The sequence below is a fragment of the Neomonachus schauinslandi genome, chromosome 7, assembly GCF_002201575.2.
Source record: "Neomonachus schauinslandi chromosome 7, ASM220157v2, whole genome shotgun sequence".
Classification (NCBI taxonomy): Eukaryota; Metazoa; Chordata; class Mammalia; order Carnivora; family Phocidae; genus Neomonachus; species Neomonachus schauinslandi.
This window is the reverse complement of record NC_058409.1, coordinates 119,933,021-119,945,053: the sequence shown is the minus strand read 5'-3', so window position 1 is coordinate 119,945,053 and position 12,033 is coordinate 119,933,021. Positions and strand designations below refer to the sequence as shown.

The 12,033-nt window shown below is 39.3% G+C and overlaps 1 pseudogene; it reads right to left on the bottom strand.

Annotated features, from left to right (window-relative positions):
- Positions 1 to 5,887: 5,887 nt before the first annotated feature.
- Positions 5,888 to 12,033, bottom strand: part of LOC110585099 — an 8,275-nt pseudogene continuing 2,129 nt past the window's right edge.

The window sequence follows — 12,033 nt, the reverse complement described above, 5'->3', positions numbered from 1 at the left end:
AGTTTTCCACTTTACAGGTAAGACAAATAAAACTCTCAGCATGATAACCTGGCCTTCAGCATGGGTTGTAAAAGAGTAGACTGAACCAAAGTTTTTTACTTAGAATTTCAATTTTCATTCCATTGCACCACACTGCCATCTCTATTAGTCTTCTAGGGCTGTTGTAACACGTTACCACAAACTGGACTGCTTCAACAACAGAACCATCTTCCTCTCACAGTTCTGGAAGGTTGGAGGGAGATCTGCCCCACGCGGCCCTCCTACCTGCTGGTGGTGGCCAGCAGTACCTGGAGTTCCCTTCCTTGTAGCTGCATCCCTCCAATCTCTGCCTTCATCTTCACAAGAGTTTTTCCCCTCTGTGTGTGTCTCTCTCGCCGTATGGCACTAGTCACTGGTCTTTCTACTTTAGTGACCTAATAGATTTGAATTTATTGTGTGTAAGCTTAAAGCCCTTGTTTTCCTAAGTTGGAACCTAGTCTTTGTTTTAGGACCCAATATGGAGTCCTCTTCACACCTTTGGTCAAAGTAGTTGCCTTTGTTTGAACATTTGCCAGCTTATTCATTTTCCTTATTTGAATTTGCCTGAGTTCCATGCAGTATTCGAGGCACAATGCATCAATTTGACACAAAGAGGTTGTGATATTCTAATATTATGAATAACTTTCTAATGATCCCCAGGACTTGCATGACTTTTAGGTCATGGTAGCCTTTTGGGACATTGTTGAAGGTATTGGAAAGAATGTTCTTCCTTTTCGAGATTGCTCAGCAGGTAAAGTTTAAGTCTAGTGCTGGCAACTGTTCTTGTCACTTCTGGGGAAAAGCCTCTTGAGAATCTAGCTAACATCAAGCAAGGAAGAGGACAGAAGGAAGAAAGGAAAGAGGAGGAGGGGTGGGGGAAGGAGAAGGGGAAGGGAGCTTTAGTGGACCTGATCAAACTGGGGCCCTGGATCCAGTCATTTCTTTTCTTTTCTTTTTTTTTTTTTTTAAAGATTTTATTTATTTATTTGAGAGAGAGAGAAGAGAGACAGAGAGCATGAGAGGGAGGAAGGTCAGAGGGAGAAGCAGACTCCCTGCTGAGCAGGGAGCCCGATGTGGGACTCGATCCCAGGACTCCAGGATCATGACCTGAGCCGAAGGCAGTCGCTTAACCAACTGAGCCACCCAGGTGCCCGATCTAGTCATTTCTGAAATTCCTTATTCCAAAAGCCCAAAGGAAAAAATTCTTTCTCATTTAATGTAGTTTGAGGCAGACTTCCATCATTTGTCTGACACTATCCCGAAAATTACAGTATAAAATTCCTTATGCCCATTTCTAATCTGCTAGAGGTGAGGACGGTGGATCTAGGAGCAAGTTTCTGCTTTGGGTCAAGCTGTGTTAGACATATTCTATGTCGTCATTTAAGCCTTAGGACACCTCTGTCAGGTATTGCTACCCTGTGAATACACAATTCATAATATTAGAAGACTATTTTCCTTTAAGTTGTAAGAATAAAGTTTAAAAATGAAATGAATGTGTATGTGTATATGTCTGTGTATGTATTCATGTATATATAGATACATATAGATCTCTCTACGTATAAATATATGTACATATGTATATCTATATTTGTCAGGATGAAGCAAACAAGATTGACCTGTTAGTGGTAGAGAGACTTCAGCTCGCTATCTAGAGTCAGTGCAAAGGTTTCCAAGGTTGTCAACTTGCATCAGGAAAGTCAACTCTCAAACGAAACCTTGAATTGCCTATTTAAATACTGAGAAATACAGTTTCATTGTCCCCCGGACAAGCAGTCTGAATCAAAGAAACAATTGAGAAATTCTAAATTACTGGAAATCAGATGGAGGAAGTAATGTAGCAGCAGGAGAGTAGGAACGAAGCATCCAACTCTATGTTCAGTACCTTGGAGGGGAACGAGTGAGGTTTTTAACAGGAAGTTATTCGTTCCTTTTAATCTCCCCCAGCCGCATGGCTGCCTCGGAGATGGTCATAACTGTTTAATGGCAAAATCAAGCGGAGCAACCGAACTGTGGAAAATAAGGCAGTAGAAACTGTTTTCAGTGTCTTAACCCTTGCTACGACAACCTAATCATGTCACCACCATCCTCCCACACACATTGAATGACTAGAATCTTTTAGTGACTCAACATCATCCATAGGATAAAACATCTAAACCTCTAAAGCTTGGGGAATACATTCTACCAAAGCCCCCCTGGATCAGAGATGATTCTTGTCTACTGGCCAGCTTCATTTCATCACCTGTGACTTATCCTCCGGCTAAACCAGTCTGGTTCCAGTTACACAAACATGTCATACTCTTCTGCTTGCACTCCCCTTCCCAATCCTATTGCCTGACAAATGTCTCATTCATTTTCTTAATCTCTTGCAGATATCGCCTCGATATGGTGCCTAAACCCAGAGTTAATCACCTTGTCCCTGTGCTACTTAGACCTTTAGTTCTGTAACATGTAAATTTTTTTTTTTTTTTCTGTCTGAGATAGTGCTGGTAAGATTTCCATTAGGTATCTATTGATACAATGGGGGATTTTGCTTTGAGAAATAGTTGATTATAGTGGATACAGCCAGAGGCTTTGGGTCAAACTACTTGAGTTAAAATCCTAACTCCACCTCTTATTACCTGTGAAACCTTGGAAATTTCTCTTGCTTGGGCTCAATTCTCTCATCTGTAAAATGGAGTTAGTTAATATTAACACTCCATAGGATCACTATGAAGATTGAGATAATCTGTGTCAAGTGACTGTTACAGGTATGTTCTCAACACATAGTATACTATTTCATCTATTGGCTTAAGGAAGAAGGATGTTCATCATCAGGAACTGGCCAAAGTTATGCCCAGAGCATAATCAGGCCATTGTCAGGACATGGCATCTGCTCTGTTTTCCACTCTTGCTTACACATCAGCTGTCCGCAAAGCTGACTGGAGGAAAGAACACCATCCTTGCCGATCACCCAAGAAGACGTCTTTGTCTTGCTGTTCCCAGACTCCTCCAAAGGTTCCAATCAAGTTGTCAGTGTATGGTACTGCTAATTTCGGGACATAGATAGCCACAGATTCGGCCTTCTCCCAAATTCCATGCCTATTTTGTTGGCGGAGTCTTAAAAATTTTACCTTTAAATTTTTTTTTTTTTTTTTTTTTGCCTTTTTAACTGTTAAGTAGCTCCTTCTGACCCTGTTTGAAATATCTTCTTTGGGAAGAATGAATGAAACACAATTCTGACAGGTACTAGCACCCCTCCTATGATCAAAAGACCTCAGATATAGCCACCAGTCTATCCCCCGCTTCCCAAGAAAAGAAACATCAGTGGACAACCACAGTGGGAGTTCTGGGAGCAGCACTTCCTAGGCCTGCCAGACAAAAATGCTCATTTAAACCAGCCACATTATTGTGGTTTCCTAACTAGTGTTGTTACAAGGGAATGTGATTCCATGTTCTGGGGAAGTCCAGGACGCAGACCCGTGGAAAGGTCTATGGCCAACCTTTGTGCTGGTGAAGTCTGGTATACCAGATGTACACCAGGAGGGACTCATTCTTGCCAATAGGTCAGTGTACATCTCAGAAGTTGCTTCTTCAACAAAATCAAATATTATTTATTTAGTTAAATAACCCAAAACATACTTTCATTGACCTGAGTCATTATATCTTTTCCTCCAAAATGAAAGATGCATTTAAATTCTCTGGGTGTCTCTTCAGTGTTTGATGAAGGCAATTTTTAAAACTAATTTAGAAGAATTCCCCTTGGATTCATTCTTCTACCTTCCTTACAGGGCAGTATGAAAGATGAACCAGCATCATGCCGAACTGAGCAAGGCACCAGATTATACTTTAATAAAGTGAATGTGAACTTTGACCTTTAACCCTTGAATAGTGGTCACACAGAGCAGTTTCATCTTATCTATTAGCATCTATAATAGAGTTTCAGGCATTTACTTTTAGAGAAAATAACCTGCTCATTTCAGTGGAACAAGATGGACAGCCAAGGTCAACGAAGCATCACAAGCAAGTTTTCCAGCCCATCCTGGAGGCGGAATTGGGGGTGACTTTTTTTTTTTTAAATGGCGTGTAAAAAATAGCATCTGAGTGGAATTTTTAATCAAAACCCGAGAGGATAACTCTTGGCAGAAGAACTCTGTTTTTTGGTTTTTTTTAGCACATTCCCCCCCGGACCCCCGACGTCTGTTCTTTTCACTTTCTGAAATAAACACTTTGCTAATGCTGTGAGGTGTAGGGCTGGGAGGTTATTCATTCTTTCCCTCACCCACAGAAACAATTTCTTAAGGTATAAGTGAGATTTTTTTGCCCACCTCTTTCAAATGAGGTAGATCCTTCCCAAACTTGAAGAGCAATCAAAATTCAGATAGAAAAGTCCCAGAGTCACCTGATGGAACCCTCCTTTGCTTTTTTTCAGGCAGGAGAAATATGTCACGTTCCCCATCTAGTGGTATGACTTGGAATCGTCCACAAAGGTGGTCTAAACGTGAATTCTGGGAGCAGAAGATATTTACTGAATTTGAAATGCCAACTGATCACCACGATAAAGAGAGAGCAGATAAGAGAGAATTAAAAGATAGTTTATATTCTCAAAGAACTTATAATGTATGGGGAGGAAGGAAAACTACTTAACAATCAATCTAATACAGCAGAATCCCTTTCTCAGCCGGGGCTATGTTCCAAGACCCCCAGAGAATGCCTGAAATAGTACCACACCCTATACATGCTGTGTTTTTTCCTATACATACACACCCATGATAAAAATTTGATTTTTAAATTAGGCACAGTAAGAGATGCATAACAATAACTAATAATAAGATAGAACAGTTACAACAGTATCCGGTAATAAAAGTCATGTGAACGTGGTCTCTCTCATGTCTTAGTGTCCTGTCCTCACCCTCCTTGCGACGCTGTTAGATGATAGCATGCCTATGAGAGGAGGTGCGGTGAGGGGACGGACACAGGTGTCCTGACGCAGAGTCAGGCTACTAATTACCTTCTGACAATATGTCAGAGGGAGAATCATGTTTCCAGGCCACAGCTGATCGCAGGTAACTGAAACGGGAAAGTGAAACCGTGGTTAAGGGGGGCGGGGGGAACATCTATAAACAGTTTTCCGTATATTTCGAGAACATGTAGGCTCAGGACAGGTGCTCAACTCCCTTCTCCTCTCAAGGTCCTCAATGGGCCCTTGAGGAGTTGGTTTGTAGAAGTTTGGGGCAGGGGGAGGGAGGGAAATATTAGCCAACTGTAGTCAGGAAGGGGTGGGTGACCCACCTGCAAAGCAAAGATTGAGTGCTTCTGGAGACAGCCTGGGGACAACCAGGTGACTTTCCTTGTAAGGCTCCAGGACAGGGGACCTGAAAAACCCTCGACCTGAGCAGAGACTAACTGATTTGGGGAAGCCTGGTGCAAAACCCTGTGACACTGTGATGTTGGAGAAGCTCAGCCAGCTCCCAGGCCTGTCACCTCAGTGACCCTAGAAAGGGCTGCCACAGCCCACAGTTGTCCAGAGGAGGCCTGATTTGCTGAGCCAGACTGTTCCCCTCAGGTGCTGACTGTCTTCGCCTCGAGATCAGGGAAAAGCCCAGGAACCAAGCCAAGGTCAATGAAGCATCACAAGTAAGTTTTCCAGCCCATCCATTCATTCCGGGATCACAGTTTGTTGGCCTATTGACACTGGCCTCCAGGAGTAGTAAAGCATATTTTCTTCCTCTGTCTGCTAAGCAATAGATGGGCCGGTTCTAAAGAATCTTCCTCCTAATAACATGCTGGCTGTGGGTCTGCAAGGGTGGTCATAAACTTGAAGAGGCTATTGGAATACTGTACTTTGTTTCTTTTCTAAAGGAACATAGAAGCATACTGTAGTAAAAATTATTTAAAGACTGAAAAAAGTATATTGATGTGTATGAGACTCTGCTGGAAGGTTATTAGGGCATACTCTCTGCATGGGACGCATGTTTCCAGACAACACTTGATGGGTGGTCTAGATCTGGATCTTCTCCTGGCAAACCTTCTTTTACTGCTACCTCTGCTTCGAACTCTTGGCATTCTCTTTCCTCCTCTGCTTCCTGGGCCAGCTGCTAGCAGGATGTGTGCGTCTGCAGATGTCTGCTGTACTCCTGAGCAAAACCTCAGCATCTTGCAAAATTCTCCTGTTCGCTGTTAAGCTCTTTAAGACCTTCATTTATATGATCCTACTCCATAGCACATTCTTCCTGTTCTTTTGCCTTTCTTTGCAACCTTTCTTGAACTTGAACTTTTCTTATACACATGACCTCATTTACAAGTTGTCTCTTTGCTTTCTTCTCAGGTCTCAGCTCCCTGTCTTTCTCAGCCAACTTCTTTCCTTCTCTTCCTCTATTATTTGGTCCAATTTTTTCTCCTGAGTTTTCTCCTCCTCATGTTGCTCTGCCATTACTCATGAGATATCTTCTGTTTTCTTCTCATATCTTCTCTTTTGTGCTTCTTCTTTTCTTTAATCACCCTCTTCCTCTAAGCCTTGAAGGGCTCTTTGCATGAGCTTCGTGTTCAAGTCCTGCTCTGTTCTATATTCCTGCTGAATCTGTTCTACCTTCTCTTGGAGGGCTTTTTTGCAAAGGGTCCTAATTTCCTGCTTTATCTACTGTTTCTTTAGCTTATTCTGTTTATGCTCAAGTTTAGCCTTGTACTGTCCATTTACCACAAGGTGCACCTCCTCTTCCCTCAGCTACTGCACCGCCTGCCTTTGTACCTTGATGTTGGTGACCTGGGCTTCCAGCCCTGGGTGTGTTCTCCAGCAATTTCTGTCTCCTTGTTTCTTGAGCTTCTCATTTCTCCTTGGCCCATCAATCTTCTTCCCAGAGTTCTAAGAGCATCTCTTCCTTTACAATCTCTGCCTCTTCAGTTCCTCATGAAACTGGCCTGTGCTTTCTGCCCCTCACGCCTTGTGAGGGACACAGAGCACTCTGCATGGAGCTCTTCCTCTGTGCTCCCTGAAGAGCTGTCCTGCTTTTCAGCCACAAAATTCTACCTTTATTTTTCTTTCTTCTCCTTCAGTAATCTGGTGTCCCTCTCATTCTATTTTTTTTTCTTTTTCCTCCTCAATTGTTTCTTCTTTTGACTGCATTTCAGTAAAATACTCATTTTCTTCTGATTCTAACAGTTCACATAGCTTATTTCATCTTGCGTCAGTGTTGAGGGACTACTGTACTTTTAATAAGTATTGGTAGACAGAGAGCCATTCCTCTGAAAAATTAGGATAGGTGAACTTCATCAAGTTGGATTCTGGACTCAGTGGTATAAGTGGGGACAACTTAAAAGATAAAAATAATAGTCCGGTGATGGGTATTAAAGAGGGCACGTTCTGCATGGAGCACTGGGTGTTATACGCCAACAATGAATCATGGAACACTACATCAAAAACTAATGATGTACTGTATGGTGACTAACATAACATAATAAAAAAAGGAAAAAATTTAAAAAATAATAAAATAAATTCGAAGCAAAAAATGTGTATATAATTAAAAAGAAAGATTGTGAACACCACTATAAACACTGCTGGTTATTGAGTTGGCAATGACCCAAAATGTTAGCTTAAAGAAGCACATCAAGATACAGAAAAAGAAAAGAAAAAAAAAATGGAAACTAGGAACAAAAAGAGGCAGGTAGGATAAACCAATGAAATAAATTATTCCAAATAATAAGAATTTCAGTAGGAGAGAAAGGAAAAGAGGAATAACAGAAACCAAAGAATTAATGGAAGAAATCCCCTTGAGTTGGATGAAGACTTCAGTTTTTAGATAATAAAGACCATCTGAGTGCTAGAAGATTTTATTGAAAAAAGAAACACTCTTGGCCATGTCCTGAACAAATGAATAAACTTGTGGGATTAGGAGCACTCCTTATTAAGCTTTCAGACATAGAAACAGGGTTACAAAGCGATTGATAACACTATTGATCTTCTTATTTGCAACACACTAAGACAGAAGACAGTGAAACAACACTATGGACTTTGGAGTGCAAAGTGCTGTGATCATAGAATCTTGTTTTCAAGATCCTATTTATGACTTGAGGTGGGGGCGGGGTGTGCAACATTTTTAGAAATATATGAACAAGTAAACTGTCCCTGTATCACCTCTGGAAGTGTTACTATAAAAATTTCAACAAAAATTGGATCAGAGTATTGATTTTAAGTTGGGGAAGGATAACATACACCACAGAAAGAAATAAGTAATGAATCACGTATAGTGATTATTAATTCTTAGAGATTTCTGATAATTCATAAAAAAACACTCCTACCTCTAAATAAAATCTAAGACAGGCTTCATACTGGTCATTCTCAGATAATAACATTCTCTAGTCACTTTTTTTTTTTTACCAGAATAGTTTCATTCAGTAATTAAAATATCAATCCATGGAAGAGTTAAACTTCTGAATTCCATTCTGAATTAAAGCTTCTTTCCTTCCCCTGCTTGGAATTATCTGACAAAGGCTTTAAAGTACCTATTATAGAAAATGCTTGAATGAGCAATTGTGAACATTCTTGAAACAAATATTAAAATTGAAAGTATCAAGAAAGAAATAGAAAACATAAAGAAGAACCAAATGGAAATTTTAGATGTAGAATAGTGTCCAAAATTAAAAAGGAAAACTCACTGAATAGACTCAACAGTAGAATACAGATGACAGAAGAGCCATAAACTTGAATAGAGAGAAATATAAAGAAATTATTCAACCTTAATAATAGAGAGAAAAAAAATTTTAAAAAAGAAAAAAGAACCTCAGGGAATAACCACACTACATGAAGGTCTTATGTTCATGTAATTGGGGTTACAGAAGGGAAGGAAAATGTATGGTTGTGGAAAAAACTTGAAAAATAATGACTGAAAACTTCCCCAATATAATAAAAAGATAAACCTACAGATTTAAGAAGCTGAGTGAACTCCACTTGTCAAAACTCATTAAATTGTCCTGTCAGAATTGATGAATTTTACTGTATGTAAATTATACTTCAAAAAATTGAAATCATTTTTAAATAGCTAATAAAAATTTGTTATTTAATAATACTCATTGTAAACCTGCTATAGGTGGGACTCACTGCTACCTGTTGGGGTTATTACGTTGCAATAATTCATATCTCTAACAATCTGATTGATACTAGCTAATAATTGTTAGGTGCTTACCATATAGCAGGTCCTGCTTTGCATGATTTTAGAGTTTTTGCTAATTTAATCTTCCTAACAACCCTGTGAAGGAAATATTGTCATCTCTACTTGACAGAGGAGGAAGCTGATTATGAAAATATTAATGAGTAGCTAGTAAGTTGAAACATGCAGTTTGACTTTAGAGACCAGATTCTTAATCACTACTGAGTATGGAGAGACAAACCCAGGCAATGTTTCATGCCAATACAATGCAATATGTTTAGTCTCCCAAATAATGGGATTATATTGTTATTTTTTGCCAATAATAAGATACATAAAATCAGGGACATTAAGAGTAGGCTTGGGAATACTTCACTGGAAAAGGAAATTCCAGTTCTGAGTCTCAAAGATTGTGACAAATGTGAATTCTGACGTAGAATCAGAAAATAGGAATTTCTGGAAGTCACCTGATATTAGATAAGATGCTTTATTTCTCCATAAAGACAATCAATTTCACTCTTGGGCTCACTAGGATACTCTCAGTAAATGCTCATGGTCTGATATACGCAAAGGTCATGCTAATTTAATTGTAATTTTGTGTGCTTTAAATAGAAGCTAATTCTTGGGGTGCCTGGGTGGCTCAGTTGGTCAAATGTCTGACTCTTGATTTTGGCTCAGGTCATGATCTCAGGGTTGTGAGATTGAGGCCTATATCTGACTCTGCACTGGGCATGGAACCTGCTTAACATTCTCTCTCTCCCTCTCCCCCTGCTCCTCTTGCCCGCCATTCTAAAAAAAAAAGAAAAAGAAAGCTAATTTATATGAAACTCAAATTAGACATTAAAAGCTGTATTTAGAGATAATGTTTGAAAACTGAAGTCAAGGCTTTCATACTTGAAAAAAAAAATTGCTTCAAATGTGCTCTAATAATTCCAGCAGATGGCAATGTAATCATTGTTAAAAATTTGTTTCACCATCCAGCAGAAAAAAAAAAAAGGGCAAATAAAAACAATATCCCTTCTGTTTTATTTCTGTTTTATTCTGTTTTTGCTTTGTTTCCCCCTTCTCTGTGTTGAATCCCTTAGGTTTCTAGAACAGTCATTCTACACAAGAATTTGTAAGGTTAAAGCCTGCTAACACTAACTATGAAGGTCTGCAAATGCTAAACTAGACATTGATCTTTATTGTGTAGAAAACAGAATAAGCGTAGATGGCTTTTGAGTCAGGAGTGACATGGTCAGAATTGTGCATTGAGAAAATCACTGACAGGGAAAGGATGAGTGGAAGGATGTGGAAAGTCAGGGTGAATGTTCGAGTGGTCTAGAACAGAGATAATGGGACGTTGGCCTGAGTGTGGTAGTAAAAACAAAATTTAGATGAGGAATCACCGCAGACACAGAGGTGAGAAAACTGAGTGAATGATTGGATGTTAGAAATTCAAAAGAAGAGCTAAAGATAACTCTTGTGTTTTAACCCTGGTTGGGTGGAAGCTGACTAGAAGGAGAAGGAACAGGTTTGGACAAAGGGAGTTTGTTGAAGTTCCACGATGATGATTCAACTTAGCAGTTGACCAGTGGGTCTGCTGCTTAGATGAGAAGTAAAATTTAAGATATACAAACAGAAGTGGTGAGTATTTGCAGCCACAGGAGTGGATGAGACAGTCTGAGAGAGAAAAAGCCCGAGGTCCTAGGAACCTTCTGGCGAATGCTTGCATTTGGGAGAAAATGATGATATGATTAAGTTTAGCAGGATTTTCAGGTGAACATGATGTCTTCGGAACCCATCAACAAGGATGAATGGAACAAAAGTAACATATATCAAAAAGTTTGACGAGATTGTTTGAAAAGAGGCCAATGGACTTTGAGAAACAGTTAAAACAAACTGATAGGGGCAGAGAGATTATTATGAGAAAGAAGTGAACATAATATGGAAAAATGTACAATCTCTTTTGAGAAGTTTGACCATAACCGGAAGGAAATGGTTCCATAGGTTGACTGGACATTGAGAACAAGTGGAAATTTTTATACAAGAAATACTTCAGCATTGTTGTGTCTGACGTGAAGGAGACATTTGAAATTATACTAAAGTTGTTTTCCTTTTTTTTCTTAAATGACATCTAGATAATTTAATGAAACAGCTTAACTTCATTTTACTAGAAATTTGTGGATGTAAGAAAAAATTGAAAATACAATTTGAAAGTGAATGTTGCAACATGTTTCTCATTATTTATTATTTATCCAGTGTCTGCTTGGCTCCTCTCTGTTGCTGATGTCTGAAGCTTTGAGACTATGAAAGTTAGTCATGCTAATCAAGTCTGTCCCCAGTGCCCAGAGATCTGACATTGTGGCAAGTGATAGCTCTGTAGGGTCTGCTATAGCGTCAACCAAGCGTTTAGCATCAGAGAAAACTCTGAAGCCCATCTCTCTGTTATAATATGTGAGCATGTTCCCTTGTCCACATTTTTTATTCTATCCTTTCCGGTTTTTTTCTCTAAGGAAAAGAAAAGATCAGTTGGCAATGCTTGATCTTGCTTGCAGAATTGCTGAGTTTGCTTCTTGCCACTAGAACTTTGGTGTCACGGTTTGTGAAAAGGAATCTTCAGAAGCTGCCGGTTGAATTTGTCTGAGGAAAAAAAATAATATGACCTTGAATTGCAAACAACCGAGTCTGCCATTGAATATGATAAACATACTGGTTTCAATAAAAACTCATAGCAAGATAGAATTTTCAAACACAGAGGCAATGGAAAGTGGGATAAAGGCAGGAAGAAGATGGGAGAAAATTGTCCAGGAAAGTTGTCTTTTCTTTACAGCACAGATAAACAGTTTGCTTATCAATTCCTGAACCCTTCTCTCTGCTCTTTTTTTTTTTTTTTTTTTTTTTTTTTTTTTTTTTTTTT